The sequence below is a fragment of the Aotus nancymaae genome, unplaced genomic scaffold (genome assembly GCF_030222135.1).
Source record: "Aotus nancymaae isolate 86718 unplaced genomic scaffold, 86718_ANA_hifiasm-v0.15.2.pri h1tg000076l, whole genome shotgun sequence".
Lineage (NCBI taxonomy): Eukaryota > Metazoa > Chordata > Mammalia > Primates > Aotidae > Aotus > Aotus nancymaae.
Window position 1 is genome coordinate 24,402,549 of NW_026988491.1, and position 19,115 is coordinate 24,421,663.

The window sequence follows — 19,115 nt, forward strand, 5'->3', positions numbered from 1 at the left end:
CCATGTGCCACCACACTGAGCTAATTTTGTATTTTTAGTAGAGACGGGGTTTCTCTATGTTGGTGAGGCTGGTCTTGAACTTCCGACCTCAGGTGATCCGTCTGCCTCGGCCTCCCAAAGTGCTGGGATTATAGTTGTGATCCACCACGCCCAGCTGTGGTTACAGTTTTTACTTCTCTATATGTCTAATAATTTTTTATTTGTATATTGGCATCTGGATTATGGTCTTGAGTTTTTTTCTGGTGGATAAATTATTGGAAGATCTTTTTGGTCCTTTCAGGCTTCGTTTTATTCTTCAGTAGGGTGGGCCTATTTTGTTTGGCACTTAGCCATAGGGCATGGCCTTTACTCTAGGCTGTGATTTTACTTAAAGGCATGGGCTTGTAGGGTCTCATGCCCAAGGATGCTGTATTTGGTTTCTCCATACTGCCTGGGTTGGAGCTTCAACAGCTCCCAGAATGGCAGTAAAAAGTAAGAGTCTATGTTTACTCTGTTTCTGTTCACTTTTACAATGGAGGTCCTAGCCAGTCTAGTTAAAAGAAAAAGAAGCAAGAATTGAGGCTGGCCGTGGTGGCTAATGCCTATAATCCCAGCACTTTGGGAGGCTAAGGTGGGAGAATCGAATCCCTTGAGGTTGGGATTTTGAGACTGGGCAACATAATGAGATTCCATCTCCAGTAAGATAAGAAATAATAAAAATGATACAATTATGCAGAATTTTCAGGTTTCTACATGGAAAATCCAGGAGACTTTAGTGAGAGTGAAGTTTCTGAATCACGAAAATGTGATTTTATTTTATTTTTATGTATTTTTTTTTGAGACGGAGTCTCACTCTGTAGTCCAGGCTGGAGTGTAGTGGCATAATCTCACTCACTGCAACCTCTGCCTCCTGGGTTCAAGCAATTCTCCTGCCTGAGCCTCCCAAGTAGCTGGGATTCAGGTGCCCACCACCATGCCCAGCTTTTTTTTTTTTTAAAGTAGAGACGGGTTTTCACCATGTTGGCCAGGCTGGTCTCAAACTCCTGATCTCAGGTGATCCGTCCACCTCAGCCTCCTAAAGTGCTGAGATTACAGGTTTGAGCCACTGCGCTTGGCCAAAAATCTGATTTAAAAAGATGCAGTTTGTGATAGTATCCAAAACTGTAGGTAACCTAGGAATGTGTCTAACAAAAACAATGTTCAAGACCTTTATAGAGAAAATTTTAAAAATTATACACCAACCTGACCACATGGTGAAACCTCATCTCTATTAAACATACCAAAAAATTAGGCGGGTGTGGTGGTGCACACCTGTAATTTCAGCTACTCGGGAGGCTGAGGCAGGAGAATCACTTGAACCCAGAAAGTGGAGGTTGCAGTGAGCCAAGATTACACCACTGCACTCCAGCCTGGCTGACAGCGAGACTCCATCTCAAAAAAAAAAAAAAAACACCTGAAAAACACAAAATAAAACTTGAGTAAATGGCAAGATTATGTTGAATTGTTAGAAAGATTCACTTTTTTTGTTTTTTTTTTGAGGTGAGTTTTACTCTTCCTCCCCAGCCTGGAGTGCAATTATGTAATCTCAGCTTACTGCAACATCTGCACCCTGGGTTCAAGCAATGAACCCAGGCTGCCTTAGCCTCCTGAATAGCTGGGATTATAGGCAGGTACGCCCATGCCCAGCTAATTTTTGTATTTTTTTTTTTTCATAGAGATGGGGTTTTACCACATTGGCCAGGTTGGACTTGAACTCTTGACCTCAAGTCATCTGCCTGCCTCAGCCTCCCAAAATGTTAGGATTACAGGCATGAGCCACCATGCCAGGCTCTAGATTCACTATTTTCTTTTTTTCCTTTTTTTTTTGAGATGGAGTTTCGCTCTTGTTACCTGGGCTGGAGTGCAATGGCGCGATCTTGGCTCACCGCAACCTCTGCCTCCTGGGTTCAAGCAATTCTCCTGCCTTAGCCTCCCGAGTAGCTGGGACTACAGGCGTGCACCACCACGCCCAGCTAATTTTTGTATTTTTAGTAGAGACGGGGTTTCACCATGTTGACCAGGATGGTCTCAATCTCTTGACCTCGTGATCCACCTGCCTCGGCCTCCCAAAGTGCTGGGATTATAGGCGTGAGCCACCGTGCCCGGCCTAGATTCACTATTTTAACAATATTACTTTCCCCAAGTTTAATCTCTAAATTGGCTGTAATTTCAATCACAATCCTAACAGTTTCTTTCATGGAATTTGTGGGGCTGATCCTAAGATCCTAAAACTCACTTGTAAGAATACAGAGTAAAGGGTGAAGAATAACCAAGACAAGTATGTAAAAGAATAAGAAGGGATAAGAGAAACAAACAAAAAAAAAAATGAAGGGAATTGCCGTAACAGATTTTCAAACTTTTTTTTTTTTTTTTTTTGAGATGGAGTTTTTGTTCTTGTTACCCAGGCTGGAGTGTGGTGGCACGATCCCAGCCCACTGCACCTCTGTCTCCCACGTTCAAGCAGTTCTCATCCCTCAGCTCCCTAGTAGCTGGGATTACAGGCACGCGCCACCACATTTGGCTAACTTTTTTGTATTTTTTAGTAGAGACAGGGTTTTACCACATTGACCAGGCTGGTCTCAAACTCCTGACCTCAGGTGATCTCCCCACCTTGGCCTCCCAAAGTGCTGGGATTATAGGTGTGAGCCATCCCGCCTAGCCCAGATTTTCAGACTTGTGAGGCCAGTGGAATGAATAGCCTGAAAAGTACCCTATATAAATGGGAACTTGGTATATGCTAGAAGTGTCAGTGTGTATCAATGAGGAAAGAAAGTGCTGCTTAGTAAATACGCTGGGAAATTGACCAGCTTTTCTGGGGGGAAATTGGATTTTCTTTTAGCTCATTTACTAAAATTTCAAGTGGATTTAAGATATAAATATGAAAATAAAAATTTAAAAGTTTTAGAAGTACAGAGTATCTTTTCTCATGATAGAGGAGGATTTTGTAAAAATAAGACAAAATGTCAAGGAAAAAGAAATGACAGTTTTACTACATTAAAATTAAACCCTTCCAGGCCAGATGTGATGGCATATGTCTAATCCTAGCACTTTGAGAGGCTGAGGCGGGAGGAACGTTTGAGTCCAGCAGTTTGAGACCAGGCTGGACAACATAACGAAGCCCTGTCTTTACAAAAAAATTAGCTGGGTATGTTGGTGCATGCCTGTAGTCCCAGCTACTTGGGAAGCTGAGGTGTGAGGATCACTTGAGCCCATGAGGCAGAAGTTTCAGTGAGCTGTGCCACTGTACTCCATCCTGGGTGACAGAGTGAGACCCTGTCTCGAAAACAGACAAGAACAAAAAATTAGACACGTATATCAAAAGGTGCTGTAGATAGAATTAAGACGGAATTGAAAGATAAGCCACAGATTGGAAGAAGATGGTTACCATGCATATAATCCACAGAGGACTAATAATTAGGCTACATGAAGATTTCTTAAACAGTAAGTTAGAGCTTGCTTAGCAGTAAGAGCTTACTCGGTATAAAAACGGGCAAAGGTATAAACAAATAATTCACAGAAGAAACCTGAATGGCCAATAAACCCATAAAAAGGTAGTCTCACTAATCATAGTGGTAATGCAGATTATAGTGAGAATTCCACTTCATGTTCATCAAAATAACAAAAATGAAAAAGTCTAAGAAAAGGCAGTTTGGGGGAACGGGGAATACTTGACAAATTGATTTAGTTAGTAAAGCACTGTGGAGAATAGTTGGGTAGTATCTACTGCAGTTGAAAGTACCCTGTGACTCGGCAGTTCCACTACCAGGCAAATAAAAGCTGAGAAACACACTGTGCAAAAGGAGACATTCCAGATACTCAGGCTGGGTGTGGTGACTCAAGCCTGTAATCCCAGCACTTTGGGAGGCCGAGGCTGGCAGATCGCTTGAGCTCAGGAGTTCAGGACCAGTCTGGGCAACATAATAAACCTTGTCTCCACCGAAAATACAAAAAATTAGCTGGGTGTGGTGGCCTGTACTTGTGGTCCCAGCTTGAGGCAGGAGGATCCCTTGACCCTGGGAGTTGGAGGTTGCAGTGAGCTGAGATTGTGCCACTGCATGCCAGCCTGGGTGACAGAGGGAGACCTCATCTTAAAAGAAAGGCCGGTTGCAGTGGCTTGCGCCTGTAATCCCAGCACTTTGGGAGACCGAGGAGGGTGGATCACAAAGTCGAGATCGAGGCCAGCACGGTGAAACCCCGTGTCTACTAAAAATACAAGAAATTAGCCAGGCATGTTGGCATGAGCCTGTAGTCCTAGCTACTTGGGAGGCTGAGGTAACCTCAGAGGCAGAGATTGCAGTGAACCGAGATTGCACCACCTCAACCTGGCGAGAGTGAGACTCTGTCTCAAAAAAAAAAAAAGATGAGAGAACGAGAGAAAGAAAATAAAATGTTTAGATAACCTGCAACCTTTTTATATAAAGGAACAGTATCTTTGACATTTAAAATGAAGGCATTAAACTACATATGTCAACGTAGATACTTTTCAAAAATTGTAAGATTGAGCTTTAAAATATTTTTAAAGCAGTGTACCATTTTTAGATATATAAGTAGTAAAAGAATGAAATTATGGATACTACAAGTTACTGATTGTCTGCAAAGAAGGGGGTTGAGTTGCTGGGTTCCTTAGTGTCTTAGAAACATTTGTTTAAGGAGGAGGCATATACAAACAGATGTTAACATTTGTTAAATCTCATCACATGGATATTATACTCTTCTCTAGACTTCAACATATTTTAACAATGTCATAATTAAAAATGTTTAAAACTGAGTTATAATTCTCTAAAAGGTATAAACAGTCTTGTGAGAGCACTGAGGAAGGACTCAGAAAGTTGACAAAGGCTATAGATGAACTTCAGATAGGAAGATCAGGCAGGAGTTTGCCAAATAGAGAAAGTGGGAAGATGGCGTTCCAGTCAGAGGGACTGCGTGTGTAAAGGTGTTAGCTGGGAGAGGCCGGTGCAGAATATGTACAGAGAGCGTATTAGATAGTGAGTTTCGGTGTGGTTACAGAATTGGGTGGGGATGAGGAAAGAGAACCAGAGTTATACTGTGTGGAGGTCTCACTTAATGTGTCTTTGTGTAGAGGCTTACAGGTGAAGTACAGTGTATTCTTTATTCCCTGTTTGTCTTTTTCTAACTTCTTTTGGGTTAAGGATGTTTTTATGTGTGATGGTATTAGAAGGTGAGGCATTACAAAAAATTTTTTTTATGATTCTTTTTGGGTCTTTGTATATCTTCCATGTCCCTACTTAATCTTTCCTTTAGGGTTTTGAACATATGAGATACATTTATAGCAACTATTTAAATGCCCTTATCAATTATTTATTTATTTTTTAAAGATGGGGTCCTGCTTGATTTGTCACTCAGGCTGGTTTGCGGTGGTGTGATCCTTTCTCACTGCAGCCTCAGATTCCAGGCCTGAAGTGATTCTCCCACCTTGCCTCCTGAGCTGCTGGGATTGTAGGCATGAGCCCGTGTACCAGCATTATCTACTAATTCATCTGTGTCATTTCTGGGTTGGTTTTGTGTTGTTTTTTCTCATTATGGTTTAAGATTTTTCTTTTCATGCTCCCTTGCATGCCTAGTACTTTTTGATCAGATGCTCAGACATTGTGAATTTTATCTTGTTGAATACTGAGCATTTTTGTGTTCCTGTAAATATATTCTTGACCTTTGTTCTGGGATGAGGTTCAATTACTTGTAAACAGTTTGATTTTGATGGGTCTTGCATTTAACCTCTGTTAGGTGGAACCCGAGTAATTTTTAGTCTAGGGCTAATTTTGCTCCACCACTGAGGCAAATGTCTTCTAAGCATTATGTCCAAAGCCTTGAGAATTTCGAGGTTTTCCTCTGTGACTGGCAGGAAGAGGAAGTATCCTGGGCTCTGTGTGAGCTTTGAAGATTGTTCCCACTCATCTTTTTTTTTTTTTTTTTTTTAATGGAATCTTGCTGTGTTGCTGATGCTGGAGTGCAGTGGTGCAATCTCGGCTTACTGCAACCTCCTCCTCCCGGGTTCAAGTGATATTCTTGCCTCAGCCTCCCGAGTAGCTGGGATTATAGGTACTTGCCACCACACCCAGCTAATTTTTGTGTTTTTAGTAGAAACAGGGTTTCATCATGTTGGCCAGGCTGGTCTTGAATTCCTGAGCTCAGGTGATACACCTGCCTTAGCCTCCCAAAGTACTGGCATTCCAGGTGTGAGCCACCATGCCCGGCCCCTCCCCTCTCTTCTTCTTCTTCTTCTTCTTCTTTTTTTTTTTTTTTTTTGGTGACGGAGTCTTGCTCTGTTGCCCAGGCTGGAGTGCAGTGGCGCTATCTTGGCTCACTGCAACCTCTGCCTCCTGGGTTCAAGTGATTCTCCTGCCTCAGCCTCCCTCGTAGCTGGGACTACAGGCGCATGCCACCATGCCTGGCTAATTTTTTATTTTTTAGTAGATATGGGGTTTCACTGTGTGAGCCAGGCTGGTCTTGAACGCCTGACCTCGTGATCCACCTGCCTCGGCCTCCCAAAGTTCTGGGATTCCAGGAGTGAGCTGCTGTGCCCGGCCCCTCTCATTTTTGAGTGATGCTTTCCCTGGCTTGGATACCTTCCTTCCACGTGTGCACTGATGAGTGCTCGGCCGGAGAGGAGACCAGGCAGGAGGTGTCCTCTGTAGGTCTTCAGCATTGGCTCTGAGCTCTGCCCTCTCTGGTGTTCTGCCTGTGAACTCTAGCTACCTTGGACTGTCTGGACTCCCAGCCTCCACCTGGCTCTACCTTGGGCTGTGGCCTGGCTTTTCAGGCAGAAGCTGATCAGTCACAGGGCTCCCTCCCGCCGTTTAGTTCCCTTCTTTTTGTTTTTTTTTTAAACAAAGATGGGTTTCACTATGTTGGCCAGGCTGGTTTTGAACTCCTGACCTCAGGTGATCCACCCACCTTGGCCTCCCAAAGTGCTAGGATTACAGGCGTGAGCCACCGCCCCCGGCTTGTTTCCCTTCGTTCAGGGGTCTTGAAAATCATTGCTTCCCTGTGTCGTCTTTTTTTTTTTTTTTTCAGTTGTTGAAGACGGGAAGGTAAATCTCGTCTGTTGTTTCATTTTGGCCATAAGCAAAAGTATAAAAAGCAGTTTTTTTAAATGAAAGCTTAAGTTTGTGTATAAGTATTCATGGCGACCTAGCAGAATGCTGACCCACTTTCTGGTTGGGATGCCTGGATAGGAGAGCAGAGGCAGCTTTTTCCTGGGTAGACATCAAAGAATTTGGTATATTTAGGGAAGTTGTTGGGGATAGGACTTGGAAGAAGTTTCCCTAGAAAAATCAAGAGCTATGTGCTAAGAAGACAGCGATTGAAGACTCTCCCCTCCTGAGACAGAGTCTTGGCGAAAGAAGGCTTATACCCTGCAGTAGGAGAGTGTAGGAGGCTGCGATGTTGCCAGGGGAGCGGAGAGCGGAGGATGGTGGTGGACGCTTAGGATGTGCCTGTTAAGAAGTGGGTCTGGAGCTGCCCGTCCCTCTCCTATGCTGTCACAGTTGCCATTCAAGGCACACAGTTAAGTAGATGAAGAAGGGAGGGAAGGACCATTGCTTTCAGCAATATTATGCTCTCACTAGGCTCTCCCATTCCAGTCAAATTAGATGCTGAATAAATTACAATAAATACAATTTCTTTAGTTTTTGTTTTTTTGAAGACAAGGTCTCACTTTGTCACCCAGGCTGGAGTGCATTAGTGTGATCATAGCTCACCAGCACCATGTACACCTAGGCTGAAGGAATCCTCCCACTTCAGTGCTTAGTAGTTGAGACTGCAGGCATGCACCACCACACCTGGCCAATGCTGGTGCTGTTTAGGGATACAGACACCCACCCATTCCTCCTCCAGCTGACACTGAATAGAATTTGTTAAGAAGATGTATGCTACAAAATCATTGACTCAAGATTAGAATAAACAGGCCCAAGGTCAACATCATGAAAACATTATTTTGAAACTGTGTATAAAGTTCTAGAAAAGTGGGCTGAACAGTCCATTTTGAGTTATTTAGCTTAATAATTTTAATCGACCAGGTGTGGTGGTTCACGCCTGTAATCCCAGCACTTTGGGAGGCCAAGGTGGGCGGATCATGAAGTCAGGAGTTCAAGACCAGCCTGACCAATGTGGTGAAACCCCATCTCTACGAAAAATACAAAAATTAGTTGGGCATGGTGGCGTGTGCCTGTAATCCCAGCTACTCAGGAGGCTGAGGCAGGAGAATTGCTTGAACCAGTACCCGGGAGGCAGAGTTTGCAGTGAGCCTAGATCACAGCACTGCACTACAGAGCGAGACTCTGTCTCAAATAAATAAATAAATAATAATTTTAATCAGGAAATGTAAGATACAAAAAGTATTACCTGTAGTAGAAGGTAACACTGACTTATCCTGGGTTACTAGCACCATTTTGAGTATCTTTTTTGTTTGATTTTTATTTTTTTAGAGATGGGGTCTCACTCTGTTGCCCAGGTTGCAGTACAGTGGTGTGATCCTGGCTCACTGCAGCCTTTTATTTTGTTTTATTTTATTTTATTTTTTGAGTTGGATTCTTACTCTGTCACCCAGGCTGGAGTGCAGTGGTACAGTCTTGGCTCACTGCAACTTCTGCCTCCAGGGTTCAAGCAATTCTCCTGCCTCAGCCCCCCGAGTATCTGGGATTACAGGCATGTGCCCAGCTAATTTTTTGTGTTTAGTGGAGGCTGGGTTTCACCATGTTGGCCAAGCTGGTCTCGAACTCCTGACCTCAAGTGATCCGCCCACCTTAGCCTCCCAAAGTGCTGGGATTACAGGTGTGAGCCACTGTGCCTGGCCTTTCACTGCAGCTTTGAACTCCTGGGCTCAAACAGTCCTCCCACTCAGGCTCCCAAGTAGCTGGGACTATAGGTGCATGCCACCATGCTCAGCTAATTAAAAAAATTTTTTTAGGAGAGACGAGGTGTCGTGGTGTTGCCCAGGTGGTCTTAAACTCCTGCACTTAAGTGATCTTCCTGTCTTGGCTTCCCAAAGTGCTGGGATTATAGTTGTGAGCCACCATGTCCCGCCTTTTGTTTGATTTTTATATGAAATGTAAAAATATGCAAAAGTAGAAAAAACATAACATCTTTGTACTCATCACCCAACTTCAACAGTGAGCAATACTTTTTTTTTACTTTGAAAGATTTTGTTTTCTAAATCAAAAAGAAGTGTATTCATGTTAAATTTAAAATGTTTAGCTTTTCACTGATCTCTCAAAATGCTTTTCAGATACTAACTGTACAGAACTATACATAGATTAAAAAAAAGTTTAAATGTAGGACTTATTTCTAAGAAACCCTTTTTAAAGGTCAGGGTATTGGCAATTCTAATTTTAAAATAATTTTAATCATTATTGGAAATTTAAATGACAATGGGTTCAAGAGCTAAAAATCAGACCTCTTAAAACAGAAATTTTATTTTCTGAAGGACTTCATACCTGACAACTCCAATTAAACATAATACTTCACCCATCCCAAAAATTATTGAATACATTATTTCACCTGGGACTAGGAAAATTATAAAATGGAATTTTTAAGTTATAGCCAGGCAGAGTGGTTTGTGTCTGTAATACCTGCTACTCAACAGGCTGAGGCAGGAGGGTCACTTGAGGGCTGTAATGAGTGTCCACACTAAGTTTGGCATCAGTATGACCTCCCAAAAATGGAAGACTGCCAGGTTGCTGAAGGAGGGGTGAACCAGCTCAGGTTGGAAATCGAGCACATCAGAAACTCCCATGCCGATTATTGGAACTGTGCATAGCTGCTGCTCTGCACCCTGGGCTACATAGCGAGACCACCTTCTTTATTTTATTTTCTTTAAATTTTTATAAAAATACACACATCCTCACTGAAGAGACTACCTTCTTTAAAAAAAATATATATATATCTTAATACATCATTTTGGCTGGGTGTGGTGGCGCATGCCTGTAATCCCAGCTCTTTGGGAGGCCAAGGCGGGTAGATCATGAAGTCAGGAGATTGAGACCATCCTGGCTAACATGGTGAAACTCCATCTCTACTAAAAATACAAAAAATTAGCTGAGCATGGTGGCAGGCGCTTGTAGTCCCAGCTACTCGGGAGACTGAGGCAGAGAATTGCTTGAACCCAGGAGGCAGAGGTTGCAGTGAGCTGAGACTGCACCACTGCACTGCAGCCTGGGCGACAGAGCGAGACTCTGTCTCAGAAAACAAAAACAAAAGCAAATATATATATATATATATATGTATATATATAAATATAAAAAAGTATTTTTATGAAAAAATATATAATTTTAACTGTCATGTTTGCTTGTTAATTATGAAATCAAAGAGAAACTTTATATTCAAGGGACAGATGATAAATGCTCTTCCATTGCTTTATTTTTAAAAATTCATAATAATTACTATTTTTTGAGATGGGGTTAGTCTCTGGTCATCCAGGCTGGAGTACAGTGGCATGATCTCAGCTCACTGCAACCTCTGCCTTTCGGCTCAAGTGATCCCGCTTCAGCCTTTGAAGTAGCTGAGAATATAGGCGTGCGCCACCATACCCGGCTAATTTTTGTATTTTTTGGTAGAAATGGGATTTTTCCATGTCGCCCAAGCTGATCTTGAACTCTTGGACTGAAGTGATCTGCTGCCTTGGCCTCCCAAAGTGTTGGGATTACAGGCGTGAGCCACTGCGCCCAGGGTCTTTTTCCTTCTGCTTGCCATTTTGATAAGTTAACTTTACAAAGGAAGAACTTAAAATAAGATTTTTCCTCTTATATTTCAGGTAAAGAGTTTATAAATCTTCCATTGAATGAAAAAAATTTTTCTTAAAGCTGCATATACTCCAAGAAAAAATCCACAAATGTTTTTCTATTTTGCCTGAATACATGATTTAAACAAGAGGTTTCCGCAGAAGGTAAGATAAGTTTCTTTTTCAGTTTGATTCTGTTTTATTGTGTAATTTATACAAAAGTACTGTATAGGTGGAAGTTCAAAGTTGGGTGACAGCGAAAAATGTAGTTTAGAAGATGTGCTTTTGGTCTGTTGTCTTTTGCTAGTTTTTGATCCTCCTGTGTCTGGTTATGAGATGCTCTGTGTGTCTTTGAGCAGGTCACTTGGTCTCTCCAAGCCAAAGTTTAATTCTTAGAAAATGTAGACAGTCTTGCACATATGTAACGAGGTATATGTTCTCCCTCACTTGCAGGGAACATGTGAGATACAGCATATACACTGTCACAGTTGCCATTCAAGGCACACAGATATGTAGAAAATGAAAAAGGGAGGGAAGGACCTCTGCTTCCAGCAATATTAGATGCTCTTACGAGGCTCTCCCATTGCAGTTCAGTTAGATGCTGAGTCAATTACAATAAATATAATTTCTTTATTTTTTTCTGGAGACAAGGTGTCACAGGCTGGAGTCTAGTGGTGTGATCATAGCTCACCACAATCACGTGTACCTAGGCCGAAAGGATCCTCCTACTTCAGTCTCCTAGGTAGCTGGGACTACAGGCACGCACCACCATGGCTAATTAAAAACAATTTCTTCAGAGGTGGGGTTTCATTGTGTTACCAAGACTGATCTTGAACTCCTAGGCTTGAGTGATCCTCCCACCTTGGCCTCCCAAAGTGCTGAGATTATAGGTGTGAGTTACCATGCTTGGCCAGATATAATTTTTTTTTTTTTGAGACACAGTCTTGCTTTGTGGCCCAGGCTGGAGTGCAGTGGCACGATCTCGGCTCACCACAACCTCCGCCTCCTGGGTTCTAGCAATTTTCCTTCATTAGCCTCCTGAGTAGCTGAGATTACAGGTGTGTGCCACCATGCCCGGCTAATTTTGTTTGTATTTTTAGTAGAGACGGGGTTTCACCATATTTTCCAGGCTGGTCTCGAACTCCTGACCTTGTGATCCACCCACCTGGCCTCCCTAAGTGCTGGGATTACAGGTGTGAGCCACCCCGCCTGGTGGCCAAATATAATTTCTGTGAGCACTTTAGTGCATTAAAAATTAAGATAACCCAGCTGGGTGGATGGATGGCTTGAGTCCGAAAGGTGGAGGTTTCAGTGAGCCAAGATCGTGCCACTGCCATCCAGCCTGGGTGACAGAGCCACACCCTGTCTCAAAAAAAAAAAAAAATACTACCACCAGCTGGGCATGGTGGCTCATGTCTGTAATCCCAGCACTTTGGGAGGCTGAGGTGGGCCAATCACCTGAGGGCAGGAGTTCAAGATCAGCCTGGCCAACATGGTGAAACTCCGTCTCTACTAAAAATACAAAAAAAAAAATTAGCCAGGTGTGGTGGTGCGTGCCTGTAATCCCAGCTACTTGGGCGGCTGAGGCAGGAGAATCGCTTGAACCCCGGAGGCAGAGGAACAAAAAGCACCACCACCAAAACTGAGTATATGGCTTAAACAGATTAAACACAGATGAAGGTGGAGTTAGTAAAGTGAAACATAGTGAAGACATTATCCAAAGTGCAGCCCCAAGAGATCAGTGATGGTTGATGGTAGTAAATATGTAGTTGGAATTCTAGAATGGAAAAATCAGGAAAATTGAAGAGAGGTATTATTCAAATGTTAATAGCTTTGAAATTTCAGTTACTAATAAAAGACATAAATCCATAGGTGTAGGAAGCACAATATGTCCCAATCAGTATTTTTAGAAAAAAACAAACCCACACCCATGCGCTGAAATTGTATAGCACCAAAGACAAAAAGAAGGTACTAAGGTAAAGGTAAAAGACAGATGACCTAAAATGGAATATTAGCTAGGCTGACAGCAGATGTCTCATCAGCATGAATAGAAGCCAATAGAAGCCAGTAGAATAATTCCTCAAAGCAATGAGAGAATATAAATTTTATTGTAGAATTGCATATCAAGCTGGGCATGGTGGCTCACGCCTGTAAACCCAGCACTTTGGGAGTGTTACCCAGCCTGGGTGACAGTGGGTACATTACGAGGTCAGGAGTTTGAGACCATCCTGGCTAACACGATGAAACCCTGGTCTATACTAAAAATACAAAAAATTAGCTGGGTGTGGTGGTGTGTACCGGTAATCCCAGCTACTTGGGAGGTTGAGGCAAGAGAATTGCTTGAACCCAGGAGGTGGAGGTTGCGGTGAGCCAAGATCACGCCTCTGCCTCCAGCCTGGGCAACAGAGCAAGACTCCATCTCAAAAAAAAAAAAAAAAAAAAAAAAAAGGGTGTGTCCAGTGAATTTTGCAAGACAAATGGAAAGGTTTTCTGTTTCTGAGAATGTTAGACTAGGTTGTTTAAACTACCTTCTACTTACCCCAGAAAAACAACCACAATTGTTAGATTAAAAAAATAAATACAAGAACTGACAAAAAAAAAAACAAAAAAACTTTCGGATAAAAATCTAACTGAAAATAACGGAGAAAGGCAATTTAAGCACCATAGGATGGAATCTGCTTTTGCCCTGAGGGCATCTGCTGATCTAGACAAGGTGGGGCTTTGATTTTAGAGGATTTTTGGGTGAAAAAAACAGTCGTTAAGCTTGATCCATCTCAAGGCAGATAGCCGAAAGGAGACCCCATGTTGATGGAACTCTGAACGGCTGTATCCTCAAGGTGTGAGGGCACACTAGACTAGGGCACACATGCCCCTAGTCTGCCCTCACACCATTCCTTGCTCCCACCTGGTTGTCTTTTTACTAAACGTAACACAAAAAGATGAAAAGGGATAAAACCTGTTTCTGAGAATTGTGGCTATTTATTGGCCTTTGTGAGGATTTTTAGCCCAGGTTACATTGCCTGGTAGTTCAGGGAAATTGAGCATGAATTTAATTCAAGGTGTTTCTGGCTTGGTAATGCCTTTAGTCATCTGACAGGAACAAAGATGAAACCTCTCTAGAAGAAGTTACCTTCATCCTAAGATACAAAGAATCCCTGCAGATTTTTTGAGATGGAGTCTTGCTCTGTAGCCCAGGCTGGAGTGCAGTGGCACAATCTCAGTTCACTGCAACTTCTGCCTCTCAGGTTCAAGTGATTCTCCTACCTCAGCCTCCCAAGTAACTGGGACTATAGGCGTGTGCCTGGCTAATTTTTGTATTTTTAGTAGAGATGGGGTTTCACTATGTTGGCCAGGCTGGTCTTGAACTCCTGATCTAAAGTGATCCACCTGCAGATTTTTTTTTCTTTTTTTTTTATAGATGGGGTTTCACCATGTTGGTCAGGCTGGTCTTAAACTTCCGACCTCAGGTGATCTGCCCGCCTTGGCCTCCAAAGTTCTTGGATTATAGACATGAGCCACCACGCCCGGCCTAACCTGCAGATATTTTTTAAGGACAGTGATTAATAGTACACAGACAAAAATGACTAAGCACACAAGACAATAAGCCACCCTGAGTTAAAACCAGTGCAGACAGTTCAGATGTGGTGGTTTATGCCTGTAATCCCAGCATATTGGCATATTGGGTGGCTGGGTTGGGAGGATTGTTTGAGTTCAGGAGTTCAAGATTACCCTAGGCAATAAAAGGAGCCCCCATCTCCCCAAAAAGTAAAAAATTAGCGAGGAGTGGTGGTGCGTCCCTGTAGTCCTAGCTGCTTGGGTGGCTGAGACTGGAGGATTGCTTGAGTCCCATGAGTTTGAGGCTGCAGTGAGCTGCAATTGTACCACTGCACTCCAGCCCAGCTGACAAAGTGAAACCTTGTCTCAAAAAAACTCCCAGAAAACAAAAACAGAAAAACCAGTGGAAACACTTCCTCAAAGACTTCAGATATTGGGATTATTAGAAACAGACTATTAAAAAAGTGTGCTTTTTTTTGTTTTTGAGAGGGTTTTACTCTGTCGCCTGGATTTGGAGTACAGTGGTGTGATCTTGGCTCACTGCATCCTCCACCTCCTGGGCTCAAGTGATCCTCTGCCATGTTGCCCAGGCTAGTCTCAAATTCCTGGCCTCAAGCCATCTGCCCACTTTGGCTTCCCAAAGTGCTGGGATTACAGCCGTGAGCCACTGCACCAGGCCTGTCCTTATTTTTAAAGAAGTAAATATTTAACAACATAAAAATATTTGTAGGAAACAATCAAAGGTGATCTAGGTCGGGCGCGGTGGCTTACGCCTGTAATCCTAGCACTTTGGGGAGGCAGAGGCAGGCAGATCATGAGGTCAGGAGTTCGAGACCAGCCTGACCTACATGGTGAAACCCCATCTCCACTTAAAAACAAAACAAACAAAAAAAAAGGTGATCTAGGCCGGGCGCAGTGGCTCACGCCTGTAATCCAGCACTTTGGGGAGGCCGAGGCAGGCAAATCACGAGGTCAGGAGTTCGAGACCAGCCTGACCTACATGGTGAAACCCCATCTCCACTTAAAAACAAAACAAAACAAAAAAAAGGTGATCTAGGCCGGGTGCGGTGTCTCACACCTGTAATCCAAGCACTTTGGAGGCCAAAGTGGGTGGATCACCTGAGGTCGGGAGTTTAAGACCAGCCTGACCAACATGGTGAAACCCTGTCTTTAAAAAAAAAAAAAAAATGGTGATCTAGAAAACTTGAAAAAGGACCAAATAGAACTTCTAGAAATAAAGAATAAAATATCCAATATCACAAATTCAGGCCAGGTGTGGTGGCTCATGCCTGTAACTCCAGTACTTTGGGAGGCAGAGACAGGGAGATCACTTGAGCTCAGAAGTTGAAGACCAGCCTGGGCAACATGGTGAGAATTTGTCTCTACAAAGAATTTTAAAAATTAGCCAGGTGTGGTGGTTGCACACCCGTAGTCCCAGCTGCTTGGGAGGCTAAGGTGGGAGGATCACTTGAGCCCAGGAGGTCAAGCCATTATTGTGCCAGTGCACTCCAGCCTGGGTGACAGAACAAGACCCTCTCTCAATAATAATAATAATTCAGTGTGTATGGGTTTAATAAAAAATATATACAGTGAAGTGAAAATCAGTGAACCAGAAAACAGGTCAGAAGGAGTTACCCAGAATGAAACACATAGAAAATGATGGGAAATAGAGACTAGAACATGGGGCATCAAGGGGAGATGTCTAATGTACGTTTACTTAACGTTCTGTAAGGAGAAAAGAGAGAATGGAACAGATTTATTATTAGGAATGATAAAGACTAAAATTTCCCAGAATTGGTGAAGTCTGTAGATTTGTGAAGACAAATGAATGGATAAATAAAAGAAACGTTAAATCAAAAGAAAATTTATAGCTAGCCAAAGGAGAGAAAACTACAAAGCACCAACGACAAAGAGGGATCTTAAACCTGAAGAATAAGACAGATTCACCTTAATCTGAGCAGTGGTAAGACTGATGACTGACTTCTTCAGCGCAGCAATGGAAACCAGAAGCCAGTGGAGTAATTTTGTGCTGAAAGGGAAAAAATTCCTCACGTCTATCTTTATATCAGGAAAAATTATCTTTCAAAAAAATTATCTGCTATAGGCCAGGTGTGGTGGCTCATGCTTGTAATCCCAGCACTTTGGGAAGCCGAGGCAGGTGGATCACCTGAGGTTGGGAGTTTGAGACCAGCCTGGCCAACATGGAGAAACTCTGTCTCTACTAAAAATACAAAATTAGCCAGGCTTGGTGGCACATGCCCTTAATCCCAGCTACTCAGGAGGCTGAGGCAGGAGAATCGCTTGAACCTGGGAGGCAGAGGTTGTAGTGAGCCGAGATCACACCAATGCACTCCAGCCTGGGCCACGAGAGCAAAACTCCATCTCAAAAAAAAGATTATCTGTTATAGTTGAATATTTGTGTCCCTCCAAAATTCATACTGAAACTTAATCCCCAATGCAGTAGTTTTAAGAGGTGGGGCCTCCCATTCTGATCAACATAGTGAAACCCCATCTCTACCAAAAAAAAAAAAAATTACCTGGGCATGGTGGGGCATGCCTGTAGACCCACCTACTTGGGTGGCTGAGGCAGGAGGATCACTTGAGCCCAGGAGATTGAGATTGCAGTGAGCTGTGATTGTGCCATTGTACTCCTGCCTGGGTGACAGAGTTAAACCCTGTCCCAATTAAATTAAAAAAAAAAAAACTGAGGCCTTTAGAAGATGATTAGGTCATGAGAGCTCCACTCTCATGAATGGGATTAGTGCCTACAGAAAGGCTTAAGGGAGTCTGTTAGTCCCTTTTGCCATGTGAGGACACAGTGGAGCCACCATCTATGAAAATTAGGTCCTCATCACACACCAAATCTGCTGCTGCCTTGGTTTTGGATTTCCCATCTCCCAGAGCTATGAGAAATAATTTTCTGTTGTTTATAAATTACCCAGACTAAAATATTTTGTTGTAGCAGCAGAAACACAGTCCTTTACTAAATATAATTCTCAAGGATAGGGGCCAGGTACGGTGACTCATGCCTATAATCCCAGCACTTTGAGAAGCTGAGAAGGGTAGATTGCTTGAGACCAGCTTGGGTGACATGGTGAAACCCAATCTCTACAAAAAAATACAAAAATTAGCTGGGAGCAGTGGTGCATGCCTGTAGTCCCAGTTACTTGGGAGGCTAAGGTGGGAGTATCACTTCAGCCCAGAGGTGGAGGTTGTAGTAAGTTAAGATCACACCACTGCACTCCAGCCTGGGTAACAGAGTGAGACCCTGTCTCAAAATAAAATAAAAAAGAATGAGCTTTAGGCAGAAAACAGTGATCCTAAATGGAAGAACTGAAATTGAAAAAAGAATGCGAAGCAAATATGTGAGCAAATTTAAATTAACATGGACTGGGTGCAGTGGCTCCTGCCTGTATTCCAGCGCTTTGGACAGATCACTTGAGCCCAGGAGTTTGAGACCAGCCTAGGCCAATAGGGAGACCTTGTCGCTACAAATAATAAAATAAAATAAAAATGGTGGCACATGCCTGTGGTCCAAGATACTTAGGAGGCTGAGATGGGAGGATCACTTGAGCCCTGCAGGTTGAGACTGCATGATCATGCCACCATTCTCCAGCCTGGGTGGCAGACCGAGACCTGGTCCCCTCCAAAAAAACCCCATTAATTGTTTAGTAATATAATAATATCTATGGGGTAAAATCAAGGTAGCATTGCATAATACATGAAAATATTAACATATAAGTCATGAAGGAGAGTAAAGGAAGTTAGTACATTCCAGTCTTTGTAGTAGTGTCTTAGTCTATTTGTGTTGCTATAAAGGAATACCAGAGGCTGTGTAATTGATAAGGAAAAGAGGTTTATTTGACTCACAGTTCTGGTTCTGGTAAGAATTTCAGGCTGCTTCCACTCATGGCGGACGTTCAAGGGGAGTCAGAGGGAAGCTAGCTCGTAGAGACCCTGTGGTGACAGAGAGGAAGAGAGAAAGAGAAGATGCCAGGCGTTTTTCCAACAGCCAGTTCTCTGGGGAACTAAAAGTGAGAACTGGCCGAGTGTGGTGGCTCACACCTGTAATCCCAGCACTTTGGGAGGGCGAGGCAGGTGGATCACCTGAGGTCAGGAGTTCAAGACTAGCCTGGTCAACATGGTGAAACCCCACCTTTACTGAAAATACAAAAATTAGCTGGGCATGGTGGCGAGTGCCTGTAATCCCAGCTACTCAGCAGGCTGAGGCAGGAGAATTGCTTGAACTTGGGAGGTGGATGTTGTAGTGAGCTGAGATTGCGCCATTGCACTCCAGTCTGGGGACAAGAGTGAAAATGTGTCTCAGAAAAAAAAAAAAAAGAGTGAGAACTCAAGTTACTCCCTCAAGAGTGGCACCAAACCATTCACGAGGTATCTGCCCCCACAACCGAACCACCTCCTACCAGGTCCCACCTCAATACTGGGCGTCAAAGTTTAACATGAGGTGAGACTTGGTGGGGCCAAAGAAACCATATCTAAGTCCGGGTGTGGTGGCTCACGCCTGTAATCCCAGCACTTTGAGAGGCCAAGGTGAGCGGATCACCTGAGGTTGGGAGTTCAAGACCAGCCTGACCAGCATGGAGAAACCCCATCTCTTGAAAAAAAAAAAAAAAAAAAAAGAAAGAAACCATATCTAAACTACAGCAGACTAGGATAGGGATTAACTATAGTTGTCCTAAGTGTGCAGTTTACAAGTTCTAAGGAATTATTGTAAGAATAGAAACTGTACAATTTCCAAATTAATGAAGAGGAATGTAGTAGAACTTCCTTTATTCTTGTAAGG

The 19,115-nt window shown here is 43.1% G+C and overlaps 1 protein-coding gene across 8 annotated transcripts in view; it reads left to right on the forward strand.

Annotated features, from left to right (window-relative positions):
- PPP6R2 (protein phosphatase 6 regulatory subunit 2) overlaps window positions 1-19,115 on the forward strand; it is a 98,453-nt gene that overhangs the window by 19,375 nt on the left and 59,963 nt on the right. For all 8 annotated transcript variants that reach the window (XM_064368267.1, XM_064368270.1, XM_064368269.1 and 5 more), the window contains exon 2: window positions 10,790-10,921. The gene's annotated coding sequence lies outside the window, so the exon portion shown is untranslated. The remainder of the gene's footprint in view (window positions 1-10,789; window positions 10,922-19,115) is intronic.